The 23,297-nt window shown below is 39.6% G+C and overlaps 1 long non-coding RNA gene across 1 annotated transcript; it reads left to right on the forward strand.

Moving 5' to 3' along the window:
* The first annotated feature begins 367 nt into the window (after positions 1-367).
* On the forward strand, positions 368-22,344 carry LOC136178507 (uncharacterized). Its single transcript, XR_010665907.1, has 3 exons — positions 368-768; positions 3,362-3,414; positions 22,133-22,344. It is a non-coding gene; the product is annotated as an uncharacterized lncRNA (long non-coding RNA).
* Positions 22,345-23,297: the final 953 nt, after the last annotated feature.

The following is a 23,297-nucleotide window of genomic DNA, read 5'->3' on the forward strand; positions in this document are numbered from 1 at the left end:
AATTATGCTGAAATGTTTTTTTTTTTCAATCTCCTAAAGTTGTTAAATTGGCTTTAACTTGTGCTTCTTGAAGGAATTCAATATTTTGTTTTAACTGTAAGAAAATAATTACTTGGATTTCTTTAATCAATTTGCATTAGATGGAATGGAACCGGACTAAATCGAACTGGATTGTTCCATATTTGAATGAATGGTTAATGAATCAGATCATTACATTTGAATTGAGATTTTAATTAAATTGTCTTGTTAAGGAGAGATTCACTCCCCTTCTTCTACTTCTTCCTCTGCTTCACAGGTCAGCTGTTTGTTCTCCCTGCAGCCTGACTCCGGCCGACTGTCTGCAGAACGTGGTGTCCTGGAGTGGTTCATCAGTTTGGTCAGTTCACCCTGCGCTCTTTCCTCTCCTTTCTCTCCCTCCCAACCTCGTTCCCTCACTTCCTCATTCTCATACTACCCGGCACTTGAAAGAAAAACAGAGAATCCCGGCTTCATGGCTTAGAAAATGAGCTCTGCCTCTCAGCTGCAGACCGAGAGGCGAGGGGAGTGGAGGGACAAGGAGAGAGAGGAAAAAGGAAGGAATGAGAAGGAGAGCAGAGAAGCAGCGACACACTTGCATCTTTTGTGGCAGCGTCCTGCAAGCGAGAGGCAAATGAGAAGTGGGAGAGGGACAGAGAGAGTGAGAGAAGAGAAAGCAAGAGAGGGGAGATGTCTGACTGCCGTGTCCTTGAGAACTGCACTGCAACTCTTTGAAGAGGGCCGGGAGACAGTGTGAGTAACGTGCACCTCAGCGGGACATGTGTGTTTGTGTTGTATGGTTGTACATGTGCAGTACTGTTTGTTTGTGTGTGTAACCTGCTGCTTGCTCAGTGACCTGCCAAGCTTACAGTGAAGGGGGTTTGGCTGCCGATCTTCTTTGCTATTGTGTGCCTGCCTAAGTGTTGTTGACAGGGGATTATGGCGAATACAAAACGCCGTATGGACCAAAGAACCACAGTGCCAAACTTCATAGACAAACGCATGCATGCATGAAGCTCCATGCTGAGAGCCCTGTGTGAATGGACTCTATGTGTGTGTGTTTGTTTATGTGGGCGTGTCCACATTATCATGCATACGTATTTTGTAAGTTGTATATAACATGAAACACTTGTATTTTGTTGGTGCATAAGTAAAGAGCTCTTATTTTTCCTAAACTGGTACATCGTGCCTTCGCTCTGAAACCACCTGTAACAAGCACAGAAAGTCCATAGTGAGTCAGAATTAGAACTTTGACTCAGACCTTTAACTTTTTACAACCTGCCACTGAGTTGTTGGGTCAATGACTGGAAGGTTTAAAACTATCGCACTTGAGAAAGTTCTGATCAGCCTGAAAAATTGAGTACTCACTGATGGTTTAATGGTCTTAAGACTCAGTTGATATTTTTTGATAATAGTGTCTTCCTACCAAACAGATTTGTATGCAGCTGCTGGACTTTGTTGCTTAGGGGGAATGTTATGTTCAAATAGACTATGAGGTCTCCAGATCAGTGCCAAGCTGTGTGACCCATTGAACTATTTGTAACTAATCATAGGCCACAAGCCACACAGCATGCCATGCAACCCAATTGGGCTACGCTCATCAAAATATAACGACAGTCAACGTATCTCTCGAGTCATGAGTTGTTGAGATTAACGACATTGCTGTAGAAGTGTGCCATTTCATGGAACTAAGTATCAAGAGGATGACATCGTGAACTTGGCTGGCAGGTAAACCGCTCCCCTCTCACATTTGCTGTGAAGAAGAACCAGGGGAAATGCATTTGATATTCTTAGTAGGGTATCATCATACCCTAATCTAAAAATGCCCTGGTTGCATCATGTCTTATGTAGCAATGTGGATATCACATGTCCAGTTTCATCTACAGTGTTTGATCATTTGTACGGAGACAAGTGTGACAAGGATCATACTCTTATGGCTATATTTAGATATTAAATTTAAGCATACTAAGTGCATATAGAAGGCATACCAGAGTATACATATCGTATATCGCGTATCACAAGATTCATGTTTCCAGTAGACTTCAGTGTTCTATCATAAATTTAATTGATTATTTGAACCCCCTGTACCTTTAAAGGAAACTCTGGCAGGACCATAAATATTGATATAAACTAGTTTTACATCTAACTATCAAATAATCTGTAATAACCATTAACATCGTGACATTTGACTGTCGCGACTGCCGCTGTCTGTCTTTAATCATTACTTATTCACAACCATTTTACCTTGTCTTAGAGCATCATTTGCCAGTTCAATACTAAAGCATGGACAACAATATCAAATATATCACAATCTTAAAGTGATATAGTATTATTTATTTGGCAAATAATACAATGAATGTTGGTTCAAACGGTAGTAATCGATCATAGTACAGAAATTATGTTTTTATGTTATTGCACTGTCGTCTAATTATGATGTGGTAACAAAAATACGGCTCTGAGGAAACTCGATTTACCCCATAGCCATCTCAAACAATATATATTTTTAAGCAAACTATAAAAATACAAGTTGACAGGGTACTTACATAAAACTGCTACTAAAACTATGATGAATAGTCCTCATGAGTACCATTTCTGCCAGACATGAATAGCTTATTTGTCTGAAATGTATTTGACGAACAATTACATTTGTTCAAGACATTTCTTCAAATGCTGCTCGAAGAACATGAATGTATATCATTCTGTAATGCATCACAGTACTTGGTAAAATGTGTCTTCACTGCATGATTCTCATCATAATTAATGCTGATAGAATCAATGAGCTGAGAGGAGTAACAGGCAGAGTTGATGATGTTCACAGTATATATATTTAGACTTAAGAGACTGTCCCCAGGGTGAGCATGTAAGCGTGTAGTATGTAGTGAGATTGTGTGAGCATGGTGTGCAAATGCTTGTGCATGGGCAAGCAACTTGTTTGTGTGTGGCGCACAGTGTTTTAGGCTGTTCCAGCAAACCAATTTAGGTCAGCCGCTCAATAATTAAAGCATGTCACTGGTCAGTGAACGAGCTGGGTTGGTCTATCAGAGAGACCGATGTCAGATCAGAGAGTAAGAGAGTTAGTGTGACTGTTAATAGAAATTGAGAATCGTAGGCTAAGGAGAGACGGAGCCTGGACTGAAAGTGAGAAGGATAAAAAGTTTCTAGATTGAGAGTACAATGTTTTCCATTCATCTGAGCTTTCATAAAACATGCTCAAGTCTACACTTTTGAGATGCTGCTGGTCAGTCTCGTATGTGTCCTGCTGTTTATGTCCCAATTTTTTATATGCTGCACTGTTAATCTGACAAGAGGGTCCCAGCTGAATATGTTTTCTCTAACCCCCCTTCAGTATCTGAAGACAGCCAACACCTTACAGCAGTTACGTGAGTTGAAGAATGACAGGTAAGAAGAGAAGAGTTTTTGAGCTCACACCTCTTATCTGCCTTTCTGGGTAAATAAGCATCACATAAACTAGTAACAACATTTTGTTGTAGGCTAATGTACGACCCATTTGAAAGCAAGTTTTATCAGACGGGTTGTGGTAGAGGTAATGTTTGATCAAATTGTGAATATTGATTCCTCTTCTTAATTTTTTTGAAATGTGTTTCAGATTTGATATTATGAAACAACCACAAAGCACACAAGATTATTTTGCATACGCTTCTTTCCTGGTCTGTACAATATAGTAGTAAAGTAGTATTTAAAAGATAAGAACTTGTTAGTCATTTGTTGTTATTTAACCTAAAATGATAATTGAAAAATGCTTATTATCTTTTATCAAAGTATTTGACTATTTTTCTGAGGTCAAGCATTGGCACAGTGGTTCACATCCTGGGTGAAATGCTCCAAGGTGCTGAGTCTGCAGCTGTTTGAGTTATGGCTTCAGGAAGTGTTAAATAGACTCAAAGTTGTTCTCCCCAGCAGTAATATCAACTGTCTGTGGGAAGCCAAGGACATATCTTTCTAACGCTGTGTTTTAAAAAAAAATCACATTTGATTGGCCTGATAACTATTAGTGTCTAGACCTTGGTCGCTGAGTCTTGGAACCAACACAGTTTGGGTCATGAGTGCTACCTTACCATAGCTTATCTTTCATTTTTCATTTTGATTCCTCTACTTGACATCCATAAATCATTATTTTCCACCATTTTTCTGTCAGTCATTGTTAAAAGTTAGGCTTAGGTTTGTATCTTCATGGTACCCAGACTACTTACAATTACTCTGAAAGTTTGTATATGGTCTGCAAGATGTTATATGATTGTAAATGTGTGGCGGATGTGAGCTTCTTTTTTTTTTTTAAAATCCGGAAGCCTTTCTGGGTGAGTGAGTTCCTATTAATACTATATGCAGCGGTCGCTGCCTGCCACCAAGATTGTTCAGACACACACACACACACACACACACACACACACACACACACACACACACACACACACACACACACACACACACACACACACACACACACACACACACACACACACCCACCCACCACAAACACCGTACACACATACGCACAAAGCGAGACTGGTAACCAGAGACTTGAGGCTTCTAAAACACCACAGACGGCAGTCCACATCAGACCCTAATGATGTTAAAACGGACAGTATGTAGTTTGGGACATTACAGCAAAGACTGATTGACAAAATGTTGAGGCTTGTTAGGAATTATAAGAGTTCTTTTTTTCTTGCTGTCTTTTCTTCCTTCCTACCTTTCCTTCCACTATGGAGCATGTGTACTAAAATCTGGAAACTGGAGCCATGGTTATTTCAATTTTGATTAATTTCCTTCCATCTTTTTCCAATGTGTTTGCTTGGACGGTTGAACCTTTTCACCATCCTTGGGAAACCTCGTCAGAATAATTTCCTTAACTTTAGATTAATATGCTCGTCCTCTGTCTGCGTGGATCCCTCTTTACATCTTTAGCATCCTCAGTTTCTTCTTCCCCTCAACCTTTTCTTTCAAGATGTTGAGACTGTCCACCGATGTCTCTGTTCTGTATAAGCTTTTTGTATTTACTGCTAATCCTTTTTATGCTTCTCCCAGCCAGAAGCCCCAGTGAGATCCTGTAGATTTAGCCAGAGGTTGATCTCGTGATTAGTATTCCGCTGTCAGAATACATCAGTCAACTTTTGGAGGCCCCTCTCAATCCTCACACTCCTATGACCATTTCCCCATTAAACTCTCAATGTATACTTCTTTAATGTAGTGTGTGTGTGTTCGGTGTGTGTGTTCGGTGTGTGTGTTCGGTGTGTGTGTTCGGTGTGTGTGTATGTGCATGCGCATACCCATCACAATGTATATAGCCACATGGTCCTGAAGAGAGAGCTATGTATGCATTAATGTAGGTACACACCCACCCTCCTCCTGATTTCTCAGGAAGTCACCCTCCATCATCTTAAATGACATGAAAAGAGCTGAAGACAGATATATGCATGAATTAATTGGCTTGAATAGGAGTATTTAGAAGCTTAATCCATGGGGATTAACGCAAGCAGCCCTCTCCGGATTTAAGCTTCTGTGCGTTCTCAGCAGAGGATTGTTTCATTTCACTCCCTCCACTCACCCCTCTCCCTCCTCACATGCCACCACCTTTAGTTTTATATCATTGAGCCTCTAAAAGGCTATCAAGTGTAGGATTAGCAATATAAAATACCACTAGAAGGCTAATTGCCTTAAAAGAATTCAAATAAAACACAATGATGGTTTGCATTATAACATGGTTTGCCAGTTGTGCTATTCTGCTCACTTCATAAAAAGATACTGCTGTTGTTAGAGGATTACAAACGATGGTAGTCATTTTAACCTTAAAGAACATTAACACATAGGTGTTAATACGTTATCCAACCACAACACTGTACAAATCACTGCTGAGTGTGTTTAAAGCAACAACCAATGATTTAGATATAATTTTCTAATTCTTATGACGTTCACATAGTTTTTACTGACGAATAAAGGCTGACTCATGCTGAATAGAAACAACTTCAGATTAGTGCAGTCAGCAATAATTGTGATGAGATTAAGGTCTGAAAATAACGCATACACTTTTTTTCATCACAGTGATTGCATGCAATTTTGTCACTTTAGGTACACCGTAGCTAAACCAATTCACAGACAGCAGTCTCCTTGTAGGCCTAGCGATTGAAAAATGGCGACACCTCTCCCATCAATGACTCATTTCACTTTAAAAAACTCCCAGACAGCTTAATGACGAGTTAAATGTAATATCCATCTTGATACATCAAACATTTCACTTTTTTTACCATCCTCTTTAGTTGTTTACGTTAGCCTTTCAATTGAAAACAAGTTAATTTTCTCTGTGGTTAAATTAATGTTGTTGATTGTTTAATAAAATTTGGTTTTAATTGAAACAGAAGGAAGTAGGTTCATGTTAAGACGGTACAAAATAAGAGCCAAAAAACTTTTTAAATAAATAATGGAAAATTCAAATGTGATTCAAAATGCTATTAATTGTGATACACTTTTGAATTTCTGCTTTTAATCAAGATTGAAAACTCTGGTTGATTCTTAATAAATGCATTTGTGGCGATGTGTTATTGCTCTTTGTAGTGCAGTTGGAAGAAGTGAAAACCCCTTATACTTGTAAGTTGTACTAAAGTCTGTCAGGCCAATATATTCAGTTCTTCAAGTGAATCAAGCTCCAAAAAACACAGAATCCTTCATTTACAGAGTACACTGAGTTTGGATGTGTTTATCAAGAGTATTTTCTTGTCTTGTCCTTCTTAAGATCTTTTTTGATCTATTGTACTGACGATTATTAAAGGTTTTGTCACAAATTCTTAATATGACATTTGGTAATTGTTTAAACAAACATATGTGGTCTTTGATAAGGTGAGGTGAGGGCGATAATGCTTTATACAGAAAGACTTTTTGCACTCGACTCTGCTCTCTTTGCACTTTCTCTATAATTTTCCCTCTTTTAATTCTCATCTGTATCCTTTATATCCCTCTCTCCATCTCTCACTGCCTCTGTCTCTCTCTCTCTCACCACCTCTTCTCTCTTCTCCTACTCTCATCTTTTCCATACCATCCTCCACTGTCTTCGTTTTTTCATCCCTCTGCCTCTCCCCTCTCCCTTCTTTCATTTATAGGCTTTGCAGTGCAAGTCTATGAGATACTGAGCAGATCAATGCCTATAGATTGGCTCATTGGAAGCCATTAGTTATGGGTTTTTATAAAGCTAGTCATTATTGTGCTTAATCTTGCAGAAAATTAAATTTAGAGTTGTGTACAGTCTTTTGGTTAAAAGTTGTTGATTCCCCCCCCCCCCCTCTCACTCACTTACCAGCTGCTGTTTTTCTCGCCTTTTTTTGCATTCATTACTGTGTGTGTGTGTGTGTGTGTGTGTGTGTGTGTGTGCATTTGTTCACATGTTTAAGAAGCTAAAATTAATGACAACCTGCTGAAACGACGCACACACACATATACACACAGAGGTGCATTGGTGTCACTGTTAATAAACCATCATGCATCCTAGTCATGCCAAAAAACCCTTCAAGAAAACTGCCCATACAACAACATGGCTTGGCCACAGTACTGCACACGTACAGCACTTTTTTTCATCAGGGCTGGCAAATTTCTCCATTGTCAGAGCCTCTGTATTCAGTGGCTTTAATAACTTTAAAGTGATGGTGACATTTCCCCCCCCTGCCACTTTACTTTTGTTTTTGAAAGAGTGCTGCTACTTCGTCCAGGTTCAGCTTTCATTTTCAGAATTGGTCATGAACTCTTCGACCCCGGACTCACCCTCCTCTCGCTATTCTGTTTCCATTTTCTTTACAGAATATCCCACAACCAATTACTTATCATCCTCTTTATACTTTCTTAATCTTCCACTTTGCACAGTCTTCACCCATAGCCCCCAAAAACAACGGACACTAATCCAAACGCTATAAACACTACATATGATGCTTGCATTGGATTGCTGTTTTCAGTTTGTCTATGTATATTGTATCTATCACTATCAAATAAACCATAAAATAAAAAAATCAGGCCTTCATCATACAGTTTATCCTTTTAATATTATTAAGATCAAGATAACTATTTATTCTTTCAACCCCAACTGGTTACTTCCTTTTCACACCTTCTCACACCTTTCTCCTTCCTCCTCCAATTTTCCATCGTTTTCACGTCAAACACCATTCTTTTAACCCTCTCCTGCGTCCCATCTCCATCTCTCAGTGTTTTCCTACCTGCTCTTGCTCCCACTTCCTCCACTCCTCACTTTTACCTACCTACTTCTCCGTTTGCCTCCTTGTCTTATTCCTTCCATTTCTTTCTGACACTTCTCTTCTCTACTTTCCTTCTGTCATCTGTCCTCAACATCCCTCCCGTCTCCCCTCTTCTCCCTCATTCTCCGTCCCTCATCCTCGTCTCTCCTGAATCCTTCTTCGCTCCCCCACACCCACATCCTCTCTAACTAAACAATAGATGCCTTGAGCTCTGAAAGATCACATCCAATCCCACCCCAACACCATCAACACTAACTACCCTCCTCCTCTCCCACCCCATGATGATATGCATAGTAGGGCACAAGCCTTCTTTTGTTTAGCTTAGCGCAAATGAAAATTGCTAATCAATTTTTACCCCCTCTTATTTCATGGCGTGTAGTTCCTGCCCCTCCCCTGCCAGCTGTCATTGTGTGGTTGTGGCGCAGGGCTGAAAGCTTCATTAGCAGGAGGACAGCATGTTTTGCCCCTCAGCACTGTATTCATGGAATTACTAAAGATAGATAGGACATTGCCTGGTGTTAGATAGTTTGATAGAATTAACGCAAATAGATACTTCCCTTTGTCTCGTGATCATGTCTTTTTTTGTCAAAAGCATTGCATAGCAAAATGTTAATCATGCTTGATAATTATAACCAATTATTTCTGAAAAATCACATGAATCAAGATATGTGGGTAAGTAATCCTGGTTTTTGAACACCAGCAAGTGCACATTATCGGACCTAACAACTAAATTGCCAAAAAAATCACAAATCCTGTGTTGAGGAGTGGTCCCCATTAATCTATCCATCTATAATCTGTTGCATCTGTGTCACACAAAGGAACCCTTAAGCTTGTAACCTACTTTGCAGTTTGTTCTTAACTATGTATTCGCTTATGTTTTTGTAAACTCTGTGTATGGTTTCACTGTTTTTCAAGCATTTAAGTCAAATTTGCTTTGAATGATTCTGACAATTTTACACTGCTAAAAGTCTTCCTGATGCAAACGATGCATTCTGGGCTCTACTTTTTGATTAAACTTGCATTGAGGCTTCTTCTCATACATCAGAAGCATGTTAGTTAACAACATGACCCCTCAACTTGATAATCTATACTGGCTTCATTCCAGCATTACAAATGTTCATCCAAGCATATCATGGGCAGCCAAATAGTGTGTTCGACGACCTAGATTTGTTATGGGCCTCATCTTAAGTTTTACTCATTTTATTTTTCCTAATGATGGTGATTGGCAACATTGACAGAGTCAGACAAAGGTCTCATTTTTCCCTTTTAAGGAAAAAAAAATATATATATTTATAAGAACTGAATTTCTTAATCTTTAAGCAGTGTGACATGTATAATGTAAGAGTTTGACACTAACATCTCATTCGGCCCAATACACCATAAATAATGGCATGTTTCCTGAATAATGATTCACAATAGGTTTCCATGTGAACACTCATTATTAGCACATAACTACTTAGAAGGAGGATTGACAACAAATAGGGCTTCCTGGCAGGTTCTGAGAAGCATTTCCTGCTGAGCTGATGTTTGCCATCTCAGCATAAGCATTAGGTTAGCTGAATGAAGCTAATGCAGGTACAGAGTGCACAGGTCAGAGGTCACACGAGGCTTGATCGAGGTAATGTGATGGCGAAAGAGAGAAGAGAGAGACAGAAAGGGACAGGACCGTATGTTCTCCATTGCAGTTCTGATACAGCACTGCTCTCCTCTTTCAATCTCTTAAACTACCAGACAGTGTATGTCTGTCAAATAAAAAGCTGTATCTTTTTCAATACACTTGTCTCTAGTACTACAGTAATGGCTTATGTCTCATGTACGGAGCTTTAAGTTAGCCGGTATATAACGGCTTTTGTCCGGCAGATGAAGATGTCAACAGCCAAAATGTCCTGCTGGGAAAAAGCCAAACAAATAATTCTGAATAACTGAATTATAAATGTTATGAATATTTGTTGATCAATTTTAGCATTGTTGCATTTTAGTTCGTCTATATGGCCTGAATTTTTAATTATAATGGCCAAATATGCCGTAAAAAAAGTCCAGTGTAAATTCTGACTGAGACGGAGGTCGTAGTTGCACTAGTTGCATGATCGTCTCTGGATTCTGATGCTGTCGGGTGCATGTTATCCCCCACTCTTTATTTTCCTGTCACTCTATATATGTCCTATACAATAAAGGCCTAAATGCCAGAAAAATAATGTTTAAATAATGTTTACGCGTGCGTGCATGCGTGCATGTGCTGGCAGCAAATTCAGAGCACCTTCTCACTGACCCATACGGTTAGTATTTTTCAAAGTTGCTTTTCTTGGTAGTGACTATTAAGTGTTTTTTTAAATTCAGGAATTCAGGAATACAGGAATCGTGTCCTGGTTTTGATAGCAGTAGACCTGGAAATTGTACCATGTGTGAGGGAAAGGATCATTTGACAATGATCCCACTTGACAATGATCCCACTTGTCACATTTCTAGACGCTTGATTCATTAATTTTGTAACAGAAGCATAAGAAATAAGAACTGACCAATTCCCAAACTTTTATTTACTAAGAATGAGAACAATAATCATAAAATTTCAAGTACAGTACCTTCATCACTTACAATCTTTCCCATGTATATTGTTCATATATTTTCATTAATTCAGATGAGATGAGGCATTCTTTCACGTCTTTTTCTTTTGATTGAGATTTTGCCTCAATTCTCAGTTTTCATTTATCAACACATCACAATATTGACTTCTCTTATGACTCTACCTCCCTCTGCCCTTTTCCCAGCCACATCTTGGTCTTGACCCTTCATGTCGGTGTCGGGATTTTCATCTCTAATTCTGTCTCTGCCTTGGCTTGTTGATCATACTTTTTCCATCTCGTTCTATGAATAGACCAAAGATCAGTTTGTCACCCTACTTTAAGGTGTCCAGTTGCCTCTTGGGTGCTATTAATAACACTGAATACAAATACATTGATACCCTGAATCTGGTGATAAGAAGGGATGAGTCCCTTAATTCAATCAGACCCCCCTTTAAATGTCTCTTGAACTGTAAAGGCTGTCTGTTTATGAATGTGTGTGGATAGCTATGGGTTAATCCAAGGCTCTGATGGTCACATGTGGCTATTTGCCTTCAAGGGGTATCCTGTACCAGCCTGTATTTTCATTGAAACCAGATCTTACCCACCAATCACATGTATTGACTTAAAAGTACCAGAGTCAAGTACAGAACACAATAAATGGGTAGAATGGGTATTAAGAGTGAGTTCAACACGCATGATTTACATTTCCCTGTCAGAAGTGTGCCATTAAATTAAATTAAATAATATTCAGCATAGATTTTTTCCTGGAGATTTAAAATGTTGCATTTAATGCACATTTTGTTTAAACTTCCAGAAAATGTCCTCTAGATTATTAACTTTTCAGGGTCATTATGATATAACATTTCTACCAACCTTTAACATTGCTTTAGCACATTACCACAGAGCCATCTCAGGCGTACTGAAGGACACTTCATGAGAAGGTGCATGAGATGGTATGACACTACTAAGAAGGATCAGACCTTTTCCATAAAGCTTTACACAACACATGACTGTTTCCACAAGTTGTAATGGAGCTAGGTCTTTAGTTATTGATTGTCTCTTATATGAGCTCTGGATGTCATTGTGGATTGAGAACAGGAAGGGAAAAGAAGAGTAAAATGGAAGTTCTTTGACAAAATAAGATACTTAATAGTGGAGGTGGGAAAAAATCAATTTAAGTAAAAATCAAGATTCTTATCTTCTGAGATTTTAAATAGAGTCATAACTTCCAAATTTTTTTTTTTTTTCTGCCAGTCAGTCACTCCCTGTTAATTGCTAATGCTAGCTCTTAAACTCAGTAGAATGGAGCAGCAAGAAATTTAGCCAGTCTCACAGATGACTGAAGTAGATCCTGAAGTATGTACTAATTAAAAAAAATAGACTAACATTCTACGTGCCATTGCACACTTTTTGGCATTTACAGTGTCTGTTTTTGGCCACTTTTAGTCTAAAAGTGGCTCTAGAGAGCTATTTCCACAGAGAGAAACTAAAGATGTTTAAGCAAAGCTGTATCTCAATATCTCACACTCAGCATTTGCAAGTGAGAATGTGAGTATGTTTGTGTGTGTGTTTAAGAGGCAGAGAAAGGTGCTGCAGTGTGTTTGAGCCTAGTGGAAAAGCAGGAAGGGTTGCTAATCCGCGTGGCTGGCCGAGCAGAAAGGCCATTCATATTTATAGCTGACTGAATCACATTCTGTCATACAGATGTCCAATACTGTGACCAGGGAAAAGAATAACTCCAGAAATAGATGGATGTATGGATCAAAAGGAAAAGTCAGTCCAGAGTTGTATTTATATCTGTTTTTTGATACAGGTGGCCCCTTTACTAAAAAAAAACCCTCCACAAATATCATCAATCATCTAAAACTGACATGAAAGTCTGCAAAGTAACTCATCAGATGTCTCTAGTTATGAAGCAAATGACTGACAGTGGGCCATGTTAAGTCTAAAGTTCTCCAAATGTCTAAGGAGGCTGTGTTATTTACATGGTGCTACCATGGGTCACCACCCAGCCTCAGATCGGTGTTATATTAAGCCTGCTACATCACAGTCATCCAGAGGTACGACAGGAATAACTAGCACTGGACAGCAATAGAGGGTCTAAAAGTAAACGTCTGTGAGAGGTTATATATAGTGTCCTGAGGCACATACTGTCGTACACATGCCCAAATGTAACCATCAGAAATCCTGCGAGAAGAAAAAGGAAAAATAAAGACAGGAAAATACTTTTTTTTTTCAGTGCGACACCACTTAATTAACTAAAGCATTGATTGACATGTGCTACTGTGGTGTTTACCCTAAAATTTATTTGGAGCCCACCCCCCCACAACACTACTTTTCGACCGTTCAAAAGAAACACAAAAAATCTCCTATGAATTCACAAAATGTATGTGCACTCTTTTATTTCAGCAGAGCATGACCGTCTTTTATGCGTTTAGCTGTTATAAGCAACGTCTCTGCTCTAGTTGTGGGAAGGATTGAATTAATCCATGTTCCTTTTGGATCTCCCCCAACGGTTCGGGCTGCATGTGATCAGCGGATCAATGGAGAATTTATCATCATAGTGTAAAATATATGTAGGCTACTGCTGCTAACCCCTCCATTGCCTCCTTAACATGGTGGAGGAGTTTGCGTGTCCCTGTGAACTCAGAAGCTGTGTTGTCAGGGTCGTTACCCCCTGGAGGGGTCTCCCACAGCCCCTGGAGCCAGACCTGGGGGGAGAGCTTGAAGGCAAGTGTCTGGTGGCTGGTCTTACCTATGTGGGGTCCAGTCAGGTTCAGGCTGAAAGCACTAATTGGAGCTGCCACCCTGTAGACTCAGGTGCTAAGGCGGGAGGCAGGTGTGAGAGGGGAACTGGTCATGCCAATCCCTGGAAGCACAGATCAGTTCACGGGACATGGAACGTAACCTCTCTGGCAGGGAAGGAGCCAGAGCTACTGCAGGAGGTAGAGTGCTACCAGCTAGAGTTGGGCTCACCTCAACACACAGCAATGGTTCTGGAACCCAACTCCTGTTCTGGGGCTGGACCGTTTCCTTTTCTGGAGGTGCCCAGGGTGAGAGGCGCCAGGCAGGTGTGGGGATACTCACAAAACCCCAGCTGAGGGCTGCTGTGTTGGAGGTTTCCCATTTTTAAAAAGGGGGGCCGTAGGTAGTGCTCCAATTATTAGGGGTATCACACAATGCTTAGCCTCCCAGAGAAAGTCTAATTTAGGAAGCTAGAAAGGCGGTCTGAACAGTTGTTGAACCCCGGATACAGGAGGAACAATGCGGACTCCGTCTTGGCTGTGGGACATTGGACCAGCAGTTTGACCTTGCAGAGCTTCTTTGGGAGGCATGGCAGTTTGTTCATCTGTTTTACATGTGTTTTGTGAACTATAAGGCTTATGACCTTGTCTCTCGGGGGGTCATGTGGGGTGTTGGGCCATTGCTAGGAGCCATCCAGTCCCTGTATGACCAAAGAAGAAGCTATGTCCGCATCCTCAGTCTGTGACTTTCATGGATGCTATCTCAAGGCGCAGCCGGGGGGAGAGGAGTGTCTCCAACTTAGGGGCCTCAAAATCTCATCTCTGCTTTTTGTATGTAATGTGGTTTTGTTTGCATCTTCATGTTGGACCTCCACCAGGCATTGAACGGTTTGCAGCCAAGTGCGAAGTGGCTGGGATAAGGGTCAGCACCTCCAAGTCAGAGGCCAAGGTTCCTTCTATGCAGGAAAAAAATTGTGGATTGCTTCCTTCAGGTGGGGAGTGAGTCTTTGTCCCATGTGAAGGAATTTGAGTATCTCTGCCCTCACTAGTGAGGGTAGGATGGTCTGTGAGATTGACAGGTGGATTGGCTCAGTGTCTGCAGTAATGCCGGCATTGTACCGAACCGTTGGGGTAGTGGTGTGCGATATAACGATCTTAGATCGTGAAAGGATTTTAACATGCTGACGATCTCCCAAAGCAGGGAGATCGTAGAACCGGGCTAATGTGTTTATTCTATCATGCTGCAGTTTATGCTCCGACACAGACGCCTCTCCCCCCCTTCTGCTCCGCCGCGGTGAAAACAAAAACGAAACAAAAACAACTCCATCCCTGTTATATGTAACTGTTCTGATATTTTTCCATACCGATACGGCGTGATCAACATTTAACTTATCTGCATAGTTTGCACAGAGATTACATCTCGGCTAGCGACAGAAGAAACCGTTTAACAGAGAGACTTTAACAGTCAGAGACAGACAGGGAGGAGCTCAGACAGTCAGTGATGGGCGATATAACCCCGGTGTTTAAAATGTTGCTGTCTGTGTTTTCTGCTCTCTCTCAGTTTTTAAAAGTTACTATCAAGCCTCTCCACCCGAAGCTCACCTGTTGTGATAACTGAACCTATAGGGATTACACTAAACGATGTTACAAAGCAGCAGGCAGGTGAGAGTGAGTAACCATGGTGACTGACTGTCTGTCAATCAACAATGCCCCGCCCCCTCTATGAATGAAACTCTTCTGTCAGTAAAACTTACTTTGATCATGTGTCACAGAATGAACACATTCTGTATTATGATTGATTATATACAAACTAAACTAAAGTTAGTCCAATGATGTCATAAAAAACAACGAAGGCTGCAGGTATATGAAGCTCCAGCTGGAGGAACTCTGCAGGGCTAAAATAGAACAGAAACACAAGAACTTGAAGTCTACATGTTTTTAAATGAATGCATCACTGCGTGAAAATGTTCCTGATGAACATAAAAAGAGGACACATAACTAAATCATAATTTCAAAGTGGTGAGGAAAACCTTCAAATTGTTCATAAATAATGATCAAATTGAGGGAAAGATGTTTCTGGTGCCAAAAATATTGTGGGTGAGAGACCTCCAGACCTCCTACAAAGCGGCCAAAGGTAGTTTCCTCAAGGGGGTAGCTGGCCTCAGCCTTAGAGATAAGTAGAGGAGCTCAGACATTAGGGGGGAGCTGGGAGTACAGCTACTACTCCTTCTTGTCGAAAGGAGTCAGTTGTGGTGGTTTGGGCATTGGATTAGGATGACTCCTTGACGCCTCCCTTTGGAGGTTTTCTGGGCCCGGGAAACTGGGAAGAGTACCTGAGGTAGACCCAGAGTTCGCTGGAGGGATTTTATACCCCTCCAGATCTTGTACATTACAACAGTGAAAAAGCACAATTTCCTTAAAAGGTAGAAAAGATATGTATCCATCATCATTTAATTTGGGGAGAAACTAATGCAGCCCACACCTAAGTTTTAAGATTTGTACATATCCATAAGATTCCCAAGTTCCAGGGTCATGCTTAAACACAATACTCTGAGAAGCTTTAATATGACTAAAGTGAAACTGTATCAAACAATCCTATTCAAAGAAAACAACAAAATGTCATTGTATTGTATTTTAAAGATAACAGATGTCATTAAGATTATAACATGATGTAAATGTGTGGATGAAATCATTAAGCTGAATGTTTATGTAGGACTTGATGTGCTAACAATACCCTCGAGAAACAATAAACATTGAATCTCTATTTTATCTAACCATGTTTGTCAAAGTTAATTTGTGTGATTGTCATTAGTGCAGTAACGTCTCATGATAAAAGCCGGTAAAACATAGAGCATGGTTATGAGCTGACATTTATCGCATTGTATTGGAAAAATAGAATTTACATCAATAAAAAGCAGTGAATCAATTGGTTCAAGTTTATAAAAGCTAACACTACTCAAGAGAAATACTCACATATTCATTCAGTTTGTATTTATCTATAAGAAGTTTGGAAAAAAGGAATGACACATTCACACATAAACAGCTGCACTCCCAGTATTGTATTCAAAGAACACACACATAAGGACACACAGATAAGTGCAGATAGTTCATGCAGCACAATAATACAGTATACGCACGCACGCATGCACTAAGGCAAGACACAAACACTATCTCTGCAGTGTGTTGTATTGTGTGTTTGTCGGTCCCCTCTCCCTTGAGTGCTCTCACCTCCCTGCTCATCTCAACCTTTCCACCCCTGCACATTCCCCTCCTGACTGAAACTAGGTCTCACTCTTCTTCCTTTCTTCCATTCCTCTGCCTCTCACTCTTGTTTTCTCCTTTTCTTTTTGTCATAAAGATATTCTCTCTCTGCCACTGTATTGAGATACCCCCCCCCCCCCCCTTGAAGCACCCCAAGTGACCCTGTCCATGACCACTGACCTCAGGGGTAAATGCAAGGTCCCACCCCACCAGGAAATAAAGACATTAGATTCCTCCCGCTGTCTGACCCCGCTCACCTCCCTTGTCTTCCCTCACCCTGTCCACTGTATCCCTCTCTCCCTAAATCCCCTTTGTACCTCCTCCTGTTCTCTTTTCTTTTTTCTCCCCTCAGCCAAATATCTCAACACTTACAAACACTTTCATTGTGCCCCCTCCTGTCCTCCTCATGTACATCATGTTCTTCAAAACATAGATTCACTACATTTATTTGTCTTACCTCATATTATACAGCCTAGATTATACAAGACTAGACATGCACCTCATTTAGGTCAAACACTTAATCTATTCTTAACACGTTTTATAAATGTAGATTTGTAGAAGAAAAAAAGAATAAATCAAACCCTTACATTGACTTGGCTAAAACACACGTCTTTTTCTGCTACTTGTCATTAACCTCATCGACATATTCACGGTATTTAAGTTGTCAATTACTGAGGCATATAGAAAAAAACAAAATTTTAAACTAATCCACGGATGGGTTTGTTTATCTCTGTTCTCTAAAGACTTTTTTTTTAAATAGTAAAACAAGATTATTAGTTTTCCCCTGAGAGAAACCCTCGCTGTCCATATCGTCTATATCAATCCTCTGCTGAAACTCCTCTGTACTGAAGCTGAGCTGAAAATTGGATTTCATGTCAAATGTCTCATTATCCTCTTTATCAGCAGATGCTTTGATTGAATAATGGTCTTGGGTGTTATCATTTGTCTTGAATAGCTTAAGCAATGACTGATCTGTCTCCAAAAAAATCTTACAAGAGAGATTAGGGCCTCAGTTTTCTGACTTCCAACTTGAGAAATAACTTGTTCTTGTCTCCAGATCTAGACTGAACTGTTCAAGATAATAGGACTCACTTATATGAATACAGTATTGAAAATGGATCTCAGCTCTAATGTCTCTCTCTGGCTAGCCTTCAGCCGACAATCAACAAACTCAAAATGAGTTGGGAAAAGAGGCTGGAATACTCCTGTGAAAAACACTTCGAAAAGAAAAAAGTGTTTGCATATAGTTTTGTGATGTGGATTGTCTTTTGTGTGTGGTGTTGGGGGGTATATATTATGTATCTTAGCTCTCATGGTTTCGTGCTACTTTGCATGTGTGTCTGCATCATTAGTGTGTTGGTCTTTATCCACAGAGTACAAAAAAAAAAAGTGTTCCCCTGAGATTGCTGGTCTTCTCTTCCTCATTCCCTTGTTCCTGAGAGAAGGAGAGAGAGAGAAAAACATTTGTCTGGTGCACTTGTTCGAAGCAGTAACACAAGTCAAGCATGTCACCCGCGTGTAGTGCTTTGCTTTATGCATATTCATAACTTTATCCCATCTCAGAAGATAGAGCACAAACAGACAGGAAACAGAGTTAGAGAAAAGAATAAAATATTTACTTTTGCTATGGCATAAAAGAAAGAAAATGCTGAGAACTGAGTGAAAAGTATAAAGAAGTAAAAAAAAGTATTTTAATCTTCTGCATTTATAAAACAGTTTTGGCCTGATAGCTAATGTAGTAAAAGTGCATAGGCCTGCACACCTTCCATTCACCATGGCGTGAACTGGAGTTAGTTTATTTCTCGTCTCGTGCGTTGTCCTCTTTCTCTTTATATATATGTGAAGGCACAGCCACTCCTCTGGAATGTAATCTGCAAAACATTTTTAATCAAAGATCCAATATTTTCTTGGTTAAGTAACAGCTCCTCAGGTTAAAACACTGGTGAGATATGCCAGTTTTTGCCAGAATATTGCAGTCCGTTGCAATTATGGTCTTGCCAAGTGTTATCTCTACATATATCCTTAACTACTTTGCATCTTCAGATATTAACAATAGCTAGCTGCGATAAAAGGCCAACACTTAAAAACAAAAAGCTCAAATATTAGCAACGAGGACACCTACCGTTAGCTAAATTACTCGTAGACCGAACTTGCACCCTGTACCGACATATGATCATAGAATATTGAACATGAAGTCTAACTCTGCAGGGAAAAATATAAAGTTGTTATTAAAAACTTGATGGGCCTTAGTCTTTACAATGCTGAGTGTGTTTCAAATACAACCCTCCATTATTCTTTAATTGAGGATAATGTATGCTTTCTGTCTTTTTGTCTTACTGAATAATATTTTGTTAGGTTTCTTTGACATTTTCGGTTATGAATGAGTTTTTATTATTTTTATGGTGCCTCCTCATGGTTGTCTAAACATACATTGTGCAGTTTATGATGCCCTAATATTGCTTGAATAATAATGTGCCTCATTCACCTGAATCCAGCTATTTTCTGTTATAGTCAGAGCTTGTTTTTTTTTTTTATGCATGCTGTCCTGTCAGACACTCAGCACCATGGACAGGGCCTGAATGTGGTCGGTGACTGTAGTCAGTGCAGTGGTCTCTTACTTTCTTAGGCCTTGTCTTTCATAATTATTAGCTTTAATAGCACACTAAGTAATAATATATGTGGGAAACTGAGAATGTGTCTGGGTCATGTGCAAGTCATGTGTTGAATACATATTGACATGTTTAGATGTTGATATTGAAACTTTTTTGCTTTTCATCTAGACTTAGATAATCATCTGTAGCTGAGCTTTGTTTGGTTAGTCATGCTTTCTGGCGGTGTTATACTGTGCCTATATAATATATTTACAAACAGTGAATACATAATGTCAGTACAGTACAGATGCATTGTGTGTGCAAGACTTAAAGAGAGACAAGGGGTATAGTGAGGTCAGGTTTGCGGTCAGGTTTGTCTCGCTGTGTGTTTGATTCAGTTTGGTTTTTGAACAGATGGGCCTACTGTGACCCACAGGCAAATACATGTAACTCCCTTCCTCTAAACACACAGACAACCACACATACACTTACAGATTTTAAGGTCCAAAACAAATGACAATAATGATCAGTGTTGTTGCTCTGGCAAACACGGGGCTGTTTTATGATATATAAGATCGCAGTTATAAACACTGCAGTATTGCATTGCTTTGTTCTTGATGTGTGTGTTATGAATATTTTGTAGACATCAATTGGCTGTAACAATTTTTGGCACCTGGTTAACCTTTGTTTGCCGCCAGGTATAGCACACAGACTAAATTGGACTGAAACGCAGTATTGTAGGCTTCTAAAATATATTTCTGTATGTAACACCAGTTAACTAGAGACTCTGTAATTTACTCCAAGGACGATAAACATAGTGGGGATCATGCTGAGGCAATTTGTGTGGACTGCAGACTCACACCAATAGTCTTTGGGATCCACAGGGGAAAACATAGTTCACACAATCACCATGGCGATTATCACTAAAGGTCGGCACAGGTCAGCTGGACGAGAAGGTGGGGAAGATAAAATGAAGACGAGGAGTCCTCAGTGAAGAGTGGATTTTGGGAGAGAAAGTGAGTAAAGCATGAGGAAAAAAAAGGATAGGTGGGTGGTAAAAAGTAAGATGGATGGAGTAACTACAATAATAGGACAGGCAGATCGGACATAATCATGGTTTAGAAGACGGAGAAGAGGGAGAGGACATGCATAGAATACAGAAAAGAAGATGTTAAATAGAAACGAAGAGAGAAGATCTGAGTTACCAAAAAAAAAAAGATTTTTGAGGTAAAGAAGGGAGGCAGGGGAAGAAAAGGGGTACATGGACGATAAGAAAAAGGAACGCATAATGATGGAAAGTAGAAAAGAGAAATTAATACGAGGGAGAGTCAAAACATTTTTTATAACTCATCTGATTTTATTTTATTAAGGAAAACGGCTATGCCCATATAAGGGTTGTGGCAGATTTGATTGACAGCTCTGCACGCTGCATCTGTCTGTCAGGTCAGGAGGCTAACAGCTTGATCCGTCTGATTTCTCCTCTTTTTTACTTCATTTGGAGAGTTTGTTTAACACATATCTGACAACATACATGGCTTGCTGTGCGGTTAACAGACCATCCAACAAGTTGATGCTTCAGTTTTTTCGGTAAGTGATATAGTAGTGTTATATTTACTGCTTACTCATGTGTCTGTATGTATTTTTACGGGGCTAGCTTGTTTAATGTTAGCTTGTAAACCAGTCGGCTAACTGTATATTTGGCCTCAGTGTAGCTCATTATTTACGGTCAATGGTTAAGCCGATCAAGACTCCCATTAATGCCAAAGATGCTAATGGCAACATAGCCAGCCAGGACGATTAAACTGGGGAAAAAGTAATTCTGAATTGTTAGAAATGTTTGTTGTTAAGATGTTTTTGTTGAAAATAATGAGTTTGTGTGATGTTAGAAGCTAAAGGTTCACCTCGGTGGTTAACCATAAACTGTTAATATGGTTATCTGACGTTATGATGAATGTTTTACTCTGCGTAAATGTCGACATTAAAAAACAAACTTTGTGTAGTAAGTAACATAAACTGAACTCAACTGAACCTAATATGCTGTGGAGGTTATAGAGGATGACATTAAAGTTACATGGTTGATGTAGTGTCTTAAGGTTTGTGCAAACTGTTACCAAATAAAAACAAATTCACTTTGTATGCGTTCAGGGAAATTTAATATGGTTATTAATATAGTTCTTAATCGTTACAGATGCCCTTACACAGAATATAGCAGTAGAAATATAAAACATAAATAACATATGGAATGAAAATAAGATATAAAGCAATAAGTACAAGAAATAGTTTGAAGAATACAGCCATGTACTGAGCTCATGTTAATAATAAATTAGTTACTGTATGTTCTGTACTAAAGCACAGAGAGTTGGGACCTGTTAATGATTTAAATAACTCAGGTTATATTTGTTTCATGTTAAGATGAAGTACTATCCACAATAAACTGCTTAATTTTTCCTCACACAAAATCTGAGACCATTTGATGTGGAATATCATTGTGCGAGTGAGAGAGCTGAAAACAGCATGATTACAATAATGTTTATCTTCTTAACTTTGAATAGATGTTGATTACCTGAATACTGTACCTTTGTTGTCTGGGTAGCACACTGTTGAATTTATAATGTGCTCTTACACACAGATGAATACAGAAAAATAGATGAGAACAAAACATTTATTTAATGAATAACTGATATTTTCTCTCTTTCCTTGCCATGCTGAAGACCCCGCACTAAAAGTCCATGTTCTCCTGGATCCATGTCACATGCTCGAGCTTCTTCAGAATGACTTTTCAACAGTTGAAGTTCTGCTGAGAGAAGATGGCCAGCAGATAAGACGGCAGTACATGAAGGAGCTCCACAGGCTTCAGGAGGAGGAGGAGGGTTTACACCTTGGAAGACTGTATTCATGCTTCAGCTGTTCAAATAAAACTAGATCTCCTCCAAACAACTTGCAATCAAACTATTTTCTTCCCATTTTAAAACCCTTTGTCCAGTTTAGATGAGAGAAGTTGATATTATGTGATCTAGATCAGGGAAGACTACATTTCTAAATCATCAAAACCACATTCAAAAAGCCTGTTTTTACAGCAGAGATTAACATGTTTACAGCTTGGTACAAAAAAAACAAATGGGTCTGATTAGCTCATGTCTCGATCGACACACACTGTACGTGGAGTGAATGTTTTAATGACTCATCCGTTTTGATTTGATGAAGGATAAGGATAAGGTTGACTGAAAGTAAGGGTTAGACAGCATTTCAAACATGGAGACCGCCATTGATGCAGGAACATGTGGGTGACATCACTCAGGCCATCCGGGGGAGACCTCCCTCGCAGCGAGTTATTGAAGAAGGGAAGCAACCGAAGTCCACCCCAGAAGAACCAACAGATGATGCAGATGTTGTTGAGGCTCAGGTTTCTTCCTCTGTCTCTGCAGCTCTCTGGGCACCTCGACGGACAAGTCACCAATAATCCACACTGTGTCTATAGGAGAAATACAAAGGTGTTCAATTAATGCCTCAGACAAGACAAAATGTACAGTTAACTACATGTGACAGCTCAGGCTGTTTTTTGTTATTAGTCACATCTGCAGGAATAATATTGAACAAGGTAGCTGCAACTTTTTGGTGTGCAGCTGACACTTGGCATTCGTCACTGACCACAGTCTCCATGACTTCGAGGAGTTCTATAGAAAACAAATATCTTATGATAAATACTAAATATTTATTTTTCAATTGTCATGTTCACCCACATCGCTGTTGACATCAGTAAATATAAGACACAGACATTCCTCTTTTTGTCAGAACAGTAACATGAACTGTATGCTTTGTAATACTGATTTCTTCTGGATGTCTCACATTTATTTACAGTCTATGGTCTAACAGTAG

The sequence above is a fragment of the Labrus bergylta genome, chromosome 3 (genome assembly GCF_963930695.1).
Source record: "Labrus bergylta chromosome 3, fLabBer1.1, whole genome shotgun sequence".
Classification (NCBI taxonomy): Eukaryota; Metazoa; Chordata; class Actinopteri; order Labriformes; family Labridae; genus Labrus; species Labrus bergylta.